Here is a 14711-nt window from a genome sequence, read left to right as displayed (position 1 = left end):
AATTGTTTGTTTGGCCGCCCAAAGTTGTGAAATTGCAAGTACACACAATTGAGCTAAAACATTCTAGTGCAGATAATAGGAGTTATTTACTATGAAGCTCGAGCGCTAATAATTAGTAAAATGTAGTTGGAAATTCCAAGTGAATGAGTCTAGACTGCAATTGTCAGTACTCAGCCGCCGAAAATTACTAAAAAGTTGGGGGCGGTTCAGCCACCCTAGCAAATACGGGCCTGCTACCAATACCACTAATAGAGCCAGCTGACGACTTTCCTAACTAACCATCGATAATTTCCATCCAACGCGCAAGCCACATGTAATTACAAATGTTATGTAACCCAGAACCTTACTCGCATATCGAATCGTTGTCAAAGTAAGCCCGTTTGATTTTGGGATCTGTGGCTCGCAATATCTCTCTCATACAACTACGATCGCTAATGCCACAACATTTCAAGAGGTCAAGCCATGCTAATGTGCCGAAAGTATGCCGCCGGCCTTACAAGTCTGATGCTTTAACCACATAGACGGAAGAGGACAACTCTCTATGAGTGCACCTGATGCATCAGGTGCAGTACGTCTTGTGACAAGCTGTTGTTGCTCGCCGCTCGACGGGGAGACAACTACGTAAAAACAACAGCTTGTCAAGACAGGCTAGGTCCGTTCCCACGCAATGATAAACTGCTTTAGATAACTCGACCTCAACATCATTACCTCGAACAGTTATTTGCCCAACGGCTACGGGAACGGTTTTTTTTATCGCTGTAGAATATCAGTTTATTTCAAGCCATATAGATAAACGTTAACTTTTAATAGTTCTTGGGCGTCATTATTATCATGATCGGCAAAATATTCTTGTTAACGACTTTTATAAAGGTTTGCAAAAGGTCAGTTTTAACAAACATCCGCTTGGCAATGGCCCCACGAAAGAGTAAAAACCTTCAAATGAACTTAAAATAAAATCAGCCAAATTGATCATTGTTGAAACGTTAAAAAAAAGATGTCTTTTTTCTGAGCGTTTCAGCTGCGGTCAAGTTTAGCCTATTTTAATCTGAAAACGTCCTGGCAGTCACATTACCTAAAATCAAAAAATCTCAAATAATAGAAAAAATGTTTATACTTTCTGATAAAATCTTTTAAAACTTTACGTGAGATGCCCGGTTGAGGCCCTACGTGAAAGAAACCTGTTGAGGGGGCTGATACCGCCCCTCCAAACCCCAGATGCTCATAACTAGTTGCCTAATATTAGCAGCCCCAATTTGCAACCAGGGAATACAGGGCTGCTTTTCCAAAGTAACTTGTTATCTCAATTTGCTTTGCCACGCTGCTCAGTCAGTCGGCGTATTAGCTATAATGAGTTTAGCAGAAATTGCCCAATGAGCCCAACCACACACAAAGGTTATCTGCATTTCTAATATGACGATTTTATTGTGGATACCAATGAACAAAGCTATTTAATTTCGCGTTTTCGCTCGTTCGTTATGATAGTTTAGTTTCGCTCATGAAATTTTCGCGAGAGAATGACTGGGCGAAAATGCGAAAGTTAGATGACGCGAATACATAAGTGTCCTAGGGTATATATTTATATCATTTGATAGATTATTATTATATAACTTGTAAATATACAGATTTATAGCAAGTTATTTAATAGCATCCTTGTGGCTATCTTAACACAGCTAACAATGGATCGATGCTCATAACTCCACTTCTACTGCCCATAAAAAGCTAATTTTTGCTGCAAACTGTAGCAAACATATCAATGAGTGCAATGAGTTTTTATGCAACAATGTTAAATATATATATATATATATAAAATACAATATATGTCTTCAAATTTAGAATAAAATAATCGATAATGCTAACAAATTGCAAAGAAGGATGCAGGCTATAATATCATCGCAGGTCAATTGCAAGCAATAGATGTCAACTGGTAGATATTTCTCGGTTTCTCAATGCATATTTATTAAGAGATCTTTGACAAATTGGAGGTAACTTAGCAGATTTATTGCATCCATAAGGTTTTAAACCGCTCCACTGGAAACAGAAAAAAATATAGGCAATTTTTGCTTCGCCTGTAATCAGATTAAATTTTTTTTACTAAAATTCTGACGAGCCATTTGAAAAACACACTGATAGCCTCTATTTGAAGGCCGCCTCCAATTGACCGCCACTATAGTGGAAGGGTTGAAAAATAGAGCGCCATGGCAATCAATTAGAGGTTTTAGGATACATGCAAAACTGGTAAACTTGAGATAGATTATAAACACTGATCTTCAGAGCCTTATGAGGGAGTTACAGCAAATAAACCATACAACAGTGCAGTTACAAAGGTGTGGGTAAACAAAGTGTTAACAGAAACTGTGTCATCCCATAAATTACTGGCACTTGTGATTACCTTAGAACTATGTTTAAAGCAAATTGAATTTTACTTCTAAAGGAGTTTCAAACATGCATAACTCAGTTTCTGAAAACACAAGCATTTTGAAAAACTGAAGAGCCTGATAATAAAAAAACAAGAATGGAACTTGAAAGTTATACCGTATAAATATAAGCTTTAAACTTTACCTAGTTTTAGTTGAAGTAAGTGTTTCTCCCCATGGTTACATAATATCTTATGCATCATCAAGCCTATAATAGTTATTAAAGGTTGACTTGCAACAAAATTCACATTACAGTTATTTGGTATCAAAAGATTCACCATGTCTTACTCTGTTGTGTTGTAGTGCCAAATATGTGGAAATGTGATTACAAGCTCTTAAAAGCTCAAAAACGAAAAACGGCCATAGATTGGAATCTCTTTATTTCTCTGACGTAGTCATTACATTTGGTTATTGTCTTGTCACGTGATGTTCTCACGTGAAGTGAAAGGTCAATAAAAAGCTCAATATAAACTTATCGTAGCACTAGTTTATGACAAACACTTCGGGTTTTACCGAAGACTCCGTATCAAATATAGATGCTTGCTACTTTACAGTTTGGCTTCGGATTGGTCTAATCGGCAAGTCGTAATCTGATCATGTGACCCATACTTCGCAAATAATTTCGGCAGCACTTTTCGATTATCACAAATGACCAACAGGCTCGTCATGATTATCAAACAATAGAATATGTACTCCTTCAAGCTAAGGCTAAAAAATTAAACAAATTTTTACGGTAAGTTATAAGATATCACTGCTAAAAGTGACAGCATTAAAATGACGATAAAATAGACACGTAAGAACAATAGACATGGTTTTATTGAATGCGTGAAGTATATTTGTGAAATCTTTCGACGAATAAGGTTGCATGAAAGTGTAAACAGAAACCATCTAACACAGCTTTGTCACATTTGAGCTGTTTTGGAAAGAGAATCCAAACTACGGCGGTCTCGTGTGGCTGCGATTAACCGTTCGTTTTTGAGCTTTTAAAAGCTTCTAATCACATTCTCACATATTTTACATCTACAACACAACAAAGTAAGACATGGTGAATCTTATGATACCAAATAACTGTAATGTGAATTTTGTTGCGAGTCAACCTTTAAGGAAGTTTTCGTAACCATTTTTAACTGTGGAATGCATTACATAAACTACAACATATTTTTATGGAAATACTTTATTTACTATGCAACAGTCTAAGCATACAAAGACAAGTGAAAAATGTCTTGCTCTGCTATCAGGATGAAATGAGCTGAAAAGGAATATCAATGCATACCAGTACCATGAACTTACCCAGAACCTTTGGGATAGAAAATGATGTAGAGTTCACACGCGGCCCCGGAAAGTCAGCGAAACAAACAAAGTGAGCGTTAAGCAAGACACTTGATATGATTCCTGTTGCAGAAAAGATCAATGGAGGAGCGGCAGCGGCGGCAGCTTCACAGTAAGCTAGATCTATTGTAGAAAATCCTGGTGTGTTCAAAAAGATATTAGGCGCCCATCTATTATCCCTTTCATCAAATAAACAAGCAGTCCTATCATCTGTTACTCTGACACCATTAACCAGGTAAATATCAGTCGCATCTGTATCCCCGCTAGCAGTACATGTTAGAGTTATTGCCTCATCTCTGTAGAATGAAGGATACCCTGGAGAATCTACAGACAACCTAACTTCATATCCTACAAACATAAAAGAACAACAATGTATTATATGAAACAACTAAACAAGGTAAGCTCATCTGTATAATAACCATTAGTGCTGAGTTTTATAGTCAACTTACAGTACATAAAGTAAATGTATACTCAGCTGCTACTAATGCTAGTTAGTTCAGTACAAAGATGAAGACTACCTTTATGTATCAAGAAGAGCTAAAAAGGGTATTCTTACTCCAACACAACAATCTACAAATACGAGTTCATGTATTATCAGGATGACTACTACACTGTCCATACAGTGATGGAATTGATAAGTCCTTGAGCGTATCTCAACACAAGAGACAACATTCATGACGTCCCAATACTCTAACACTCATTTTCATCTCTATTAATAACATTGCTTTATAAAAAAATGATCTTCAAATATTAACTTCTTTACTATTTTTAGTTATATAATTTGCTTTATTTATTTATATATATATATATATATATATACAGTCAAACATGGATATTTCGCCCACAGATAGCTCGAACACATGGTTAATTCGAACGGTTTCTTTGGTCCGTTCCCACGTAATGATAAATTGCTATAGATAACTCGAACTCAACACTGTTAATTCAAACTGTTTTTTTGCCCAACGGCTACCGAAATGGTTGTTATCGCTTTAGAAAATCACTTTATTCAAAGCCATAAAGGTAAACCTCATCTTTTCGTAAATCATAAGCGTCGTTATTACCACCATCGGCAAAATATTTTTGTCAACGACTTTTTTAAATGTTTGGTGAAATTTGATTTATACTGCTATACGATGAATAGCACAAGCTAGCCGGGTAGCGTGCGCAAGGATTTTTGCCACGCACATACAAAACAAAAACAGCATGTTGTTTTTGTTTTGTATGTGCGTGGCGAAAATTCTTGAGTGCGTGACCCGGCTAGCCCGTGATGAATAGTTTTCCGATGTTGATTCCGTGTTGAATCAACGTCGGAATGTTGAATGTTTAAAACGTCTTAAAAATTGTTGTAATTAAACGTATACGTCGTCTTAGCTAAAAAAACTATTCACCGTTTGACCTATTCATCAGAATACGTGTGTACATTTAATAATTCAATATATCCATTCAAAAAGCGGGAGTGTTATACAATGTACCGTAAAACCTCGTAAAACTTCTAATTGAACTGCCTCGGAGTGTTGCTCTTAACGAATCCCAGGTAAAGTAAGGTAATCTTTGCATAAACTTCAAGAAAAATCGGCAAAATTGATCGTGGGTAAAACGCTCAAAAGAAAAAGATGTCTTTTCTTTTGACCATTTCAACAACGATCAAGTTTACCAATGTCAATCTAAAAAAAACGTCCTGGCAATAACATCACCTCAAACAACAAACCAATCTCAAGTGATAGAAAAATCTCTATAATTTTTGATAAAAATGCTTTAACCTTTACATTAGAAGCATTTAATTTGAAACAAGCCATTTGTGCTTTTGATTTATATTATAGTTTGTATATGTACATGTATCTACTAATAAATAAGTAAATACATGGACTTGTGACAGTGCTCTCATAACTTGAACGCTCTGATAATTCGAACACTTTTGCTCGGTCCCGTGAAGTTCGAGTTATCCATGTTTGACTGTATATATATATACAGTCAAACATGGGTAACTCAAACTTCACGGAACTGAGCGAAGCGTTCGAGTTATCAGGGCACTATCAAACAATGCAAAGTGGCGACTGTCAACAAGAGCTGCATATTAGCTGTGTCAACGGCTCCGATGACAAAATTATTCCTCAAATGCGAAAAAAGTCATAGCTGTGATTTCAACTGAAAAAAAGCATAGCAATCATGTTCTAGTCAAATACTAGACAAAGCATGGAAATGACCACCCCTATTTGGACATTTTCATTGATGTCTCATGGCTAGGAAAATGTTGTAACGAAGGGTCAGAAAAAACTTTGTTTTCTATAAAGTGAGGCAAAAACTGTAAGACAGGGATACCATAACCCGCAGGTCCTTTGTAAATCTAAAAAATATTAAAAAAAGCTATATACATGTAGGCCTATTTGTTCGTAGGTGATAACTTGACCAATAGAAAAACCGATGTCTTTGCAAAAATCAATCAATTACGTTTTTGTATGGTGTCTTCTGTCTAACCCTGTTATAATGTTTCTTAGGTTAAATTCAAAAGCTTTTTTGTCGGAGAACATATTGTTGTTAATTTTAGGAAGTTTCTGCTATCGATAATTACATTTTGTATGATAAAAATGCATTTGCTAGTTGATTTCACATTTTTCCAGAGCTCAAGTTTTTTATATTCATTTTGCCTTGAAAACTCCACATAAATTAATTCTAGTCTTTTCAAAGTGCTTTCATGTTATTTTAACACTTCTAAGAGCAAAATAAAATGACTAGCACTTATGCAATATGAACTACAGCTTAGGCAGTTGTTTATATGTATTTAAAAAACCAAGCTTTTTGTATTTTGTGTTTTTTGACTGGTAAAGCTACTCAAGACCAGTACTAGTAATCACATTTGGTTGTTGAAAAAGTTCTAATAGTATATATTGTAAATTTGGGTTACATACATCAAGTAATAACAGAGCAAAAACCAAAACAAAATGCTGCGATTTGGAATGAAAAACATGACACCGAAGCAAAGAGTGAAACCGCAGTCAAATGGTTAAATACAATATAGAAAGACTACTTAAAATTCTGTCTGATTAGAGCGCTGTCAGCCTCTGTGATAGACCAACAATTGTCTACATTCAGAAAAACTGACCCTGTTCTCCAAGACATTGTTGTACATTTAGACTACAGACAGAATGTCATACACTATATAAAATATTAGTGCAGGAGTACTACACTTAGACTTAGTTCAACTTACCACTAACAATAGATGGTACGGTGAGAGCTGCTAGTGAACAGAGTATAAATAAGTTCCTGAAACAAAACAAGGAAAGTCAGATTATAGAAAATTAGAAATAAAATGAACACAGCGTCAAAAGAAATTACAGCTCTTTCAACTCAAATTATAACAGGCGCTGTTACGAAACATTGGAGTTAACTAATCAACACCAGATCTGAGACGAATTTCTATCAAGTGCTCAATGAGCAGCTGCCCAAATGTAGGTTGCTCCATAACATTGAATGGTGGTGCTCTTTATTTTGTAAACTATTGTGAAAGGATTAATGATTGGGTGTAACACAAGAATGAATACAACACAAAACATCATGTGACAAGTGATTTTGGCAAATAATACATTCCAACTTCTAATATACACTAAAACTAAGCTAAGGTTTGCCTCATTTGACCTTTCTTTACAGAAATGAAATGTCCAAGTTCAGACTACTACATATTACAAAGATGCATCAGCATTAGTTAATACAAGCCTTCATATAAGCTGATATGGAATATACACCTTCAAACACTGTAACATCAAATTTGTGTTGAAATCTGATGTTGTATGTCAAAAAATTTACACGCAATGGAACAAATACTCTAATAAAAATATATTTATTGCGTTTCATTTGACATGTTCCGCAGCTTGAAACTTGATGATGGATGCACCAGGTAAGTTTAACTATCTTAAATCTTACCTATACATATTGTTGTTATTTTGTTATTTCACATTTGATTATCACAGATTATAGAGTCCCATTTGATTATCACAACAATTCTGCAGTTTTATTCAATTGTGGTTGTCCTGCTTTTATATCAATGTTATTTTTTTCTCATGATAACAGACATCTAAACAACAGCTGTGATTTCTCTAAAATGAACATGTTTCCCTATTTACAATCATTATAATAAAGTGATAGGTAATTATAAAATTAATCTCAATTATAAAATGACTGTTGTTTCTTACGAATAATATCAGTTGCACTGGCCCTTTTAGGACTTTTAATTGTAAAACAGAAACAACTATGATGTTCATAGCACTGTTAACCCTTTTGGTGGCATTGCCACGATATTGTCTTTTAGCAATACCCTAGGACACTTATATTTCGCTAGTATTTAGTTTTGTGAGTAGCATACAAAGTAAAATTTCGCTGGAACTTCATTTTGCTGCTCTGATGAGTGCAAAAATATAGTGATGTGAAAATGAATGCAATGGAACAAACATTAGATTTCTCAGGTCCAGTTCACTGGTACGAAATATTTTTCAATTTGGGACTACCGTACTGTTTGGACTATAAACCGCACCTCTATATAAGCTGCATGTGCTTTATTTTCCAAAAAAAACGATAATAAAACAATACATAAGCCGCATCTTACTATAGGCCACAGAACTAAGGACTGTGCTTTTTAACGTGGTAGCAACTTTGCCATTTAAAACGGAACAGTGCAGAACGGCACAGTTTCGTATTATCCGACGCCTTTTAACTTAGTGCTTAACGGGACAGTACCGTGAGGCATTGTTTCGTATTTTCTTTCACAGCTAGAAGTGCACTAATTGGAGATTCTCGTTAGTGCGCCCTAGCGGTGAAAGAAAAAGCCACAGAATAAGCCACAGTGATTAGCCGCACCCTTGTAGGCCTACCTATAAGCCGCATGGCTCAAATCATCAGAAAAAAGTAGCGGCTAATAGTCCGAAAAGTACGGTAGTTTGTACTTGTGAACCGCAGGTAGAAATGTGTAGGCGAGATCAATAATGCAATTTGATGGCTTGCTGCAGTTTGTTTCCTGGACTATCAATGACGTCTAGGTCCCTGCTGCAGTGACTGATGTTGTACCAATATTAGAATTTAAGTATTTATAGCACGCGGTGCCGCGGTGGCCATGGCCCCGGGTTGTTATTGCTTTTGGTTGGTAATAAAATTCATCACCACAGTAATTATTATTCAATTTTATGACTTTCCCTACCAGACTGTCATCCTCATCAGTTACAAATTCAATGACTAAACTAATATCATCATCTTCTTAATTTGTCTAGGCTTTTCCAAAAAAACTTATTATCTTAATTTGTTTTGCCAAGCTGCTCAGTCGGTGTATTAGCTATAATGAGTTTAGCAAAACTTGCCCAATGAGCCAACCACACACGAAAATTGCCTGCATTTCTAATATGACAATTTTATTGTGAACATCAATGAAGAAAGTCATTTAATTTCGCGTTTTCGCTCGTTCGTTATGATAGTTTAGTTTCGCTCATGAAATTTTCGCGAAAAGCTGTTGCCGCGAAAACGCGAAAGTTAGATGCTGCGAAAGTAGTATGTAGAGAGCAGATCTACACAAAAAAGTGACGGATCCAGCGGGGGGATAGAAAAAGGGGGTTGCGAATTAAATTGGCTAGGGGTGTAGATTGAATTGCGTGGAGTTGAATGAGATGTTGGGGTTTGGGGGGAAATTGTGGTGTAGAGTAGGGGGTTGAATTCGAGGGGGTATGGATCCGCTCCCGGCGTAATCGGCGGATTATCTGTGGATGAGTCATCCGATTAGTGGGGGATGAGTCATCCGATTAAACGTGGATTATCGCGGGATTAGTCGGGGGAATCGTTGCGGATTAGTCGGCCGAATTGTCGCGGATTATCGGTGGATTAGTGGGGGGTGAATATCTGGGACATCGAGGGCTGGTTGGTTTTCCGGAGTGGATCTCGCGGATTATCGAGGAGAGCGAGAGGAGAATGTTATATATTTGGTTGAATGAGAGATAAGTTTTTATTATAAAATATAAATTATAAATGTTACAAAAAATTCAAAATCATTCTGTCATTCGTTTTAAAAAGGAAAGTTTTGGAATACATCTTTCATCAATTTCTGTATCACATCGAAGAACTAAAATAAGAGTTGATTTTCCCAAAGAATTGAGAAACTGAACAGGAAGTAACAAATCTAACCCTTCATTTTTTCCAATATTATCATAAATGAAGGTATCTTTAGGTGTAGTAGAATTTGAAATAGGCTGAAGATTACAGATAAAGTCAATATCTTGAAAATTCGATCCTGGAGGACATTGCAACATTGAAAGAGTAGAGTTATATCCACATAATTCTCCTCTGTAGAATAATTTGAAATCAATTAGAATATCGATTGTGGAATTTTGAACTGAATATTCACATTCAGAATATGTTAGAATTTGTTCCGATGAAGCTGACACTATAGGATTAAGGTATAGGTTTTCTCCATCTGTTTCATCTTCATTTAGTAGTTCTTTACATGCAAATCTGTGATTGCCTGGTAATGGATAACCACAATGAAAGTAGTCTGATGGAAATATTCTTCCACATGTTTCATTATTCTTGTGATATAAAGTAGTTTCTTCGAATGGAAGTAGTAATGAAACTTCAAATTCATTGAGTGTTCTGCTTAAGCAGCTATTCGCATCGGTAACATATTGAATTCTTTGATTTCCATTTATTATTCCCGTAAACCGTAAAATGAGAAATATTATAATGTGCAAATTCATTATAGTCATAGTGTCTTTTTAAAATACTACTCTCTTGACTGAAGTAGGCAAAGAAAATGAATAAAAAGTATGTCGATATAATATATATAGTTCATTCTTCAAAATTATCTTGAAATAGTATACAAAAAAGTTATTCAATTCTGTTTGATGACTCAATCCTTCTTGGAAATGAAGTGAATAAATATAAAGAATTATGCAAAGTCTAACTGTGATGTTTATCAATTCTTCCCATTGATATGTAGGAGTTCACTGAAGTAATGATTTGTAACTTGTTGATCATTGGCTTCTCCTCTCAAATATGGATAAAGTCTTGATTCGGTTAATATTATGTTTGAAGGTGTGTTCCAATCAAGTGAGGATAATAATGATAGTTGGACTTTGTCACTCCTTGGTTCGATTTGAGCAGATTCCAAACATGTTCCAATATCGAGTTCGGCAAAAGTCTCATGAAGTTCTTGTCGAGTCAATCCTTCATTTCCATATCGTACTTGCATTATTCTAATACAATGTTGACATCCTTGAGCTCCCTCGAAGCATACACACTGACTTTCTAAATATGTTACGAAGCGTTTATAGATATAGAATCCGATAACATAGTAAAAAGTTTCTTCAGTAACTCTTCTGATGAATTTTTTTGTGTTTTTCTTTACAACCACTCTTGATAATTGTCCATCCTTAAGATGAGCTGGAATAAACTCCTCTAGAAATATAACCGACATTGTTTCTGTTTTCTTCGTTTTTGGTTCCTTCACCATCAGAGCTAAATTGAAGAATGGTGGAGAATTCTAGAGGAGTAGACTTAATAACATTCCGAATCTTTTATTATTTTCATCCAACAGTTTTTTCATCTATAATTACATCATCAATTTCATGCTCGATTTCCTCTTCCAGTCTTTCTCCGATTAATGGAAATTGTGCTATATGAAGGAGTCTTCTGAAGAGCAGTTGTTTCGTTTCTTCACGTTGTGTAGGATGAGTCATGTAGTGCCGAATTCTATTCCAAAGCATGGTTTCAAAAATCTTTTCTTCCATCGTTTTAAAATCGATCGCGATAAATCTGTTAATCCATTCTAAATCAACCTCTTTTCCAATTTTACCTTCTCGAATGGTAGCTTCAAGATCAACCCATTCAAAGATCATCTTCAAATCTGAGGGTGTTATCGATATTTCTTTTACAGATATTGTTGATTCTAAACATCCCCTGCATTCCATCGCACTGCAGACACAGTTGGACTTTAATCTTTTCAATGACACAACTTTTCTAAAAGCAGCTGTTCCTAGAATGTAGTATAAACATTCCTCGGTGAGATGTGTACGAATTTGTTCATTTTCGTCAAGTTGAACCAAGATGTTATCCGGGATTATTTCTGCAACCTCGAATGGAACAAAATCTTTAATCAGAATGTTTTGAGCCATGTTACTATGAGAAAGTCTACATTCGAAATGATTTTACATTGGATAGTATATTGAATTTATACGAGCTTAGTTATATATTATTGATATTGTATATACGAAAAGAAGAGTCAATGAAGAAAATAAAATTTTATAGTAATAATACATCGTGGAGCAAAACTCTACTATCATATATACTTAGCAACAAAATCACTTCTAAAAATTATGCTAAAATATATTCTGTGCTCACTCCATCGTTACATACTCTTCTTTTTGAATAAAAATATGTTAATCCTGTTCTAAGTTGAGTGTATGAGAACACTCTATTGTCTTTTTTTACAAAGCCTTTGTTTATCCCTTCCTTAGGAAATCTTGATTGTAATACTTTTAAAAAAGTGTCTTTTGTAAAACTATTCGTAGTTTTACTTAATCCTTTACTGCTATGCTTTGTAGAATGAGTTTCATCATTCCAGCAAAAGTAAGTCTTAGAATTTAAGGCTACTATTCCATGACCTGAAAATTCTACTTTGAATAAACCAGGAGTCCTTATATCATATTGATATACTTCTTTGCAACAATTTTGTAATTCCCACAACTTTGTAGGATCAGATTTACAGAGTTGGAAATCATCCGCGTGTTGTTTGCAATACATCCTAGGAAACCATTTTCCATATTCTTTGTAGTATATATCAGCGATCTCTTTTCTAACGATATTATCCATAGGTGCTGAAAGAGCCATGTAGGCACTATCTGTATCCATCGCCACATACTGGAAGTCCTTTCTGTCGAAGTATCTAAAATAAAAAAATTTCAATCCTTAATTCTTGTTATCTTAGTATTATAATACTCTCATTTTAAAAATTTATCATTCAAATGTTTACCATTATACATATTTTTTCTAGAAGATACAAATGAGATTACTTACCTATCCATGAAGTCATAGTAGAACTCCAACATCCGAAGTTTAGCCAGTTGTAATATGGAGAATCCGATATATACAGGTATATCCATCTTCATCTGAATAAATATATATATACAGTCTTATTAGATTCCTTTACATATATTACTCCAAGTAAATTTTTCATTATGATTCAATTATATCAATAAGATAATAAATATATACTACTAACCGAAGACTTGTGTTGAGTCAACTCATAGAAGCTATCATCGATTTCCTCCAAAGATTCAAATATGTGTGATCGTATTCTCAAGGATGCTTCATAATCTCCTTGAATATACTTGACATTTCGATGTTTTAATTTCTCAGTGATTGTTTTCCCGTACGATGAATTTCCAATGAGTTTATTGGTTGTGGCTATCAACTCTTGGTCAGGATCTTTGTCACCAGCTCTTCTAGCATTTGAGACAGATTCTCCAAATGACTTGAAAACTCTTCTAGGGGTGTATTCTATGAGTTGATATATTTTGGTTATAATCATCCCATGATTAAGATACCATTTTGCTAAAGTGGTGAGTAGTAAAATTTTTTGTCCAAACATACTCCCCACCAAAGTTCGTTGTTCTTGAGGTAGCATTCCTTCCTTTTCAGCAAATTCTTTCATACTTTCACTAAGATGATTTCTATTCAAAGATGTATTCTTGAAAATGGGGCTCATTTCTGAAAACTTTTTGTATAAGTTTTCAGGAACAGATATATCGCATGCAATGAATCCATATATCTCCCCTTTTATAATCTGCTGAATAATCTCATCCTCGGTGGCAAAGGAATTGGAAGGATAAAACTCTTCGTTGAAGATACTAATAAAGTTCTTAATCTCGGTGTTATCCTCAATCATCTTGTCCCATTCACACTCCCAGATTCTTACTAAACGATATCCAAGTTCTTTAACATATTCTTCCTTCTTTTTCGTTTCCTCCAGAACTTCACTCATGGGTCGATTCTTATATGGATGTATACTTATTCCTTTGGTCTTGTTACAGTTATGTCCATGCCAGAAACATCCATGAAATTGAAACACTGTATTCGATTCTTCACAATATCCATCAACAGGAAGATTATGTTGTCCAATTCTAAATTCTTTATCATTGTTTTCATGTAAGATTTGAATATTGTCCTTCCAAGTCAAAAATTGTAACCATCCATGAGCAGCCTTGCTATTTTTTCGAGGATGAGTGTATGCAAATCCATTTTCGAATCGCCTTATTCTAGGGTTTCCAGTAGGCATTTCTTGCATCATACTCCACAAATATAATGCATTTGCATCAACTCCTAGAATAAGTTCACAAAGTTTGGATTCCTTTCCAAACTTTCTTTCTCGAATCAGTGTTTTCTTCGACTCATGAAGTCTGTGAAAAATAATGCTAGGTCCACCTACGATATTGTCCTTGATGGTAAAGTAAATATCTTTATCGTTTTCCTTGATCAGACAGACAGGTTGACAAGTTTTGAAATGATGTGATGAGATTGTCTGATGATGAGAACTCATAGGATGAGGAGGTGAATCTGAAAGTTTCAACATCCATTTTACCACCAATCCAGGAAGTGAAATGGCGTCTTTCAACATATCGATTCCCATGGTTCTGTAAACTTTTTTTTGTTTTTCTACAGCTTCAACAAATGGTACTACATCGAGATTGTTGTACCATACTAGAAAATCTTTTAACGTTTTCATCTTCTCTTGTTTCCAAATGTTTAAACAGATTTCATAATCAGCATCCGAAATATGTTCATCTCTCAAAGAACTGTAAAAGCATTCTTTAGGTGGTAGAAACGGTTGTTTCAACTTCTCAAGATCATCCATATATTCATAAGGATAGAATCCTTTGTGTTGAGAACATTTGAAAGCTTTGAGATACTTTGCATAGGAAAATCCTGGAGCAATGAAGTTGG

At 35.0% G+C, this 14711-nt stretch overlaps 1 protein-coding gene across 1 annotated transcript in view; it reads right to left on the bottom strand.

Moving 5' to 3' along the window:
* The window catches only part of LOC137396818 (neural cell adhesion molecule 1-B-like), a 474203-nt gene that overhangs the window by 193755 nt on the left and 265737 nt on the right, over positions 1-14711 (bottom strand). The window lies entirely within an intron of this gene.

The sequence above is a fragment of the Watersipora subatra genome, chromosome 5, assembly GCF_963576615.1.
Source record: "Watersipora subatra chromosome 5, tzWatSuba1.1, whole genome shotgun sequence".
In the NCBI taxonomy this organism is placed as follows: domain Eukaryota; kingdom Metazoa; phylum Bryozoa; class Gymnolaemata; order Cheilostomatida; family Watersiporidae; genus Watersipora; species Watersipora subatra.
This window is presented reverse-complemented; position numbering and strand designations above follow the sequence as displayed.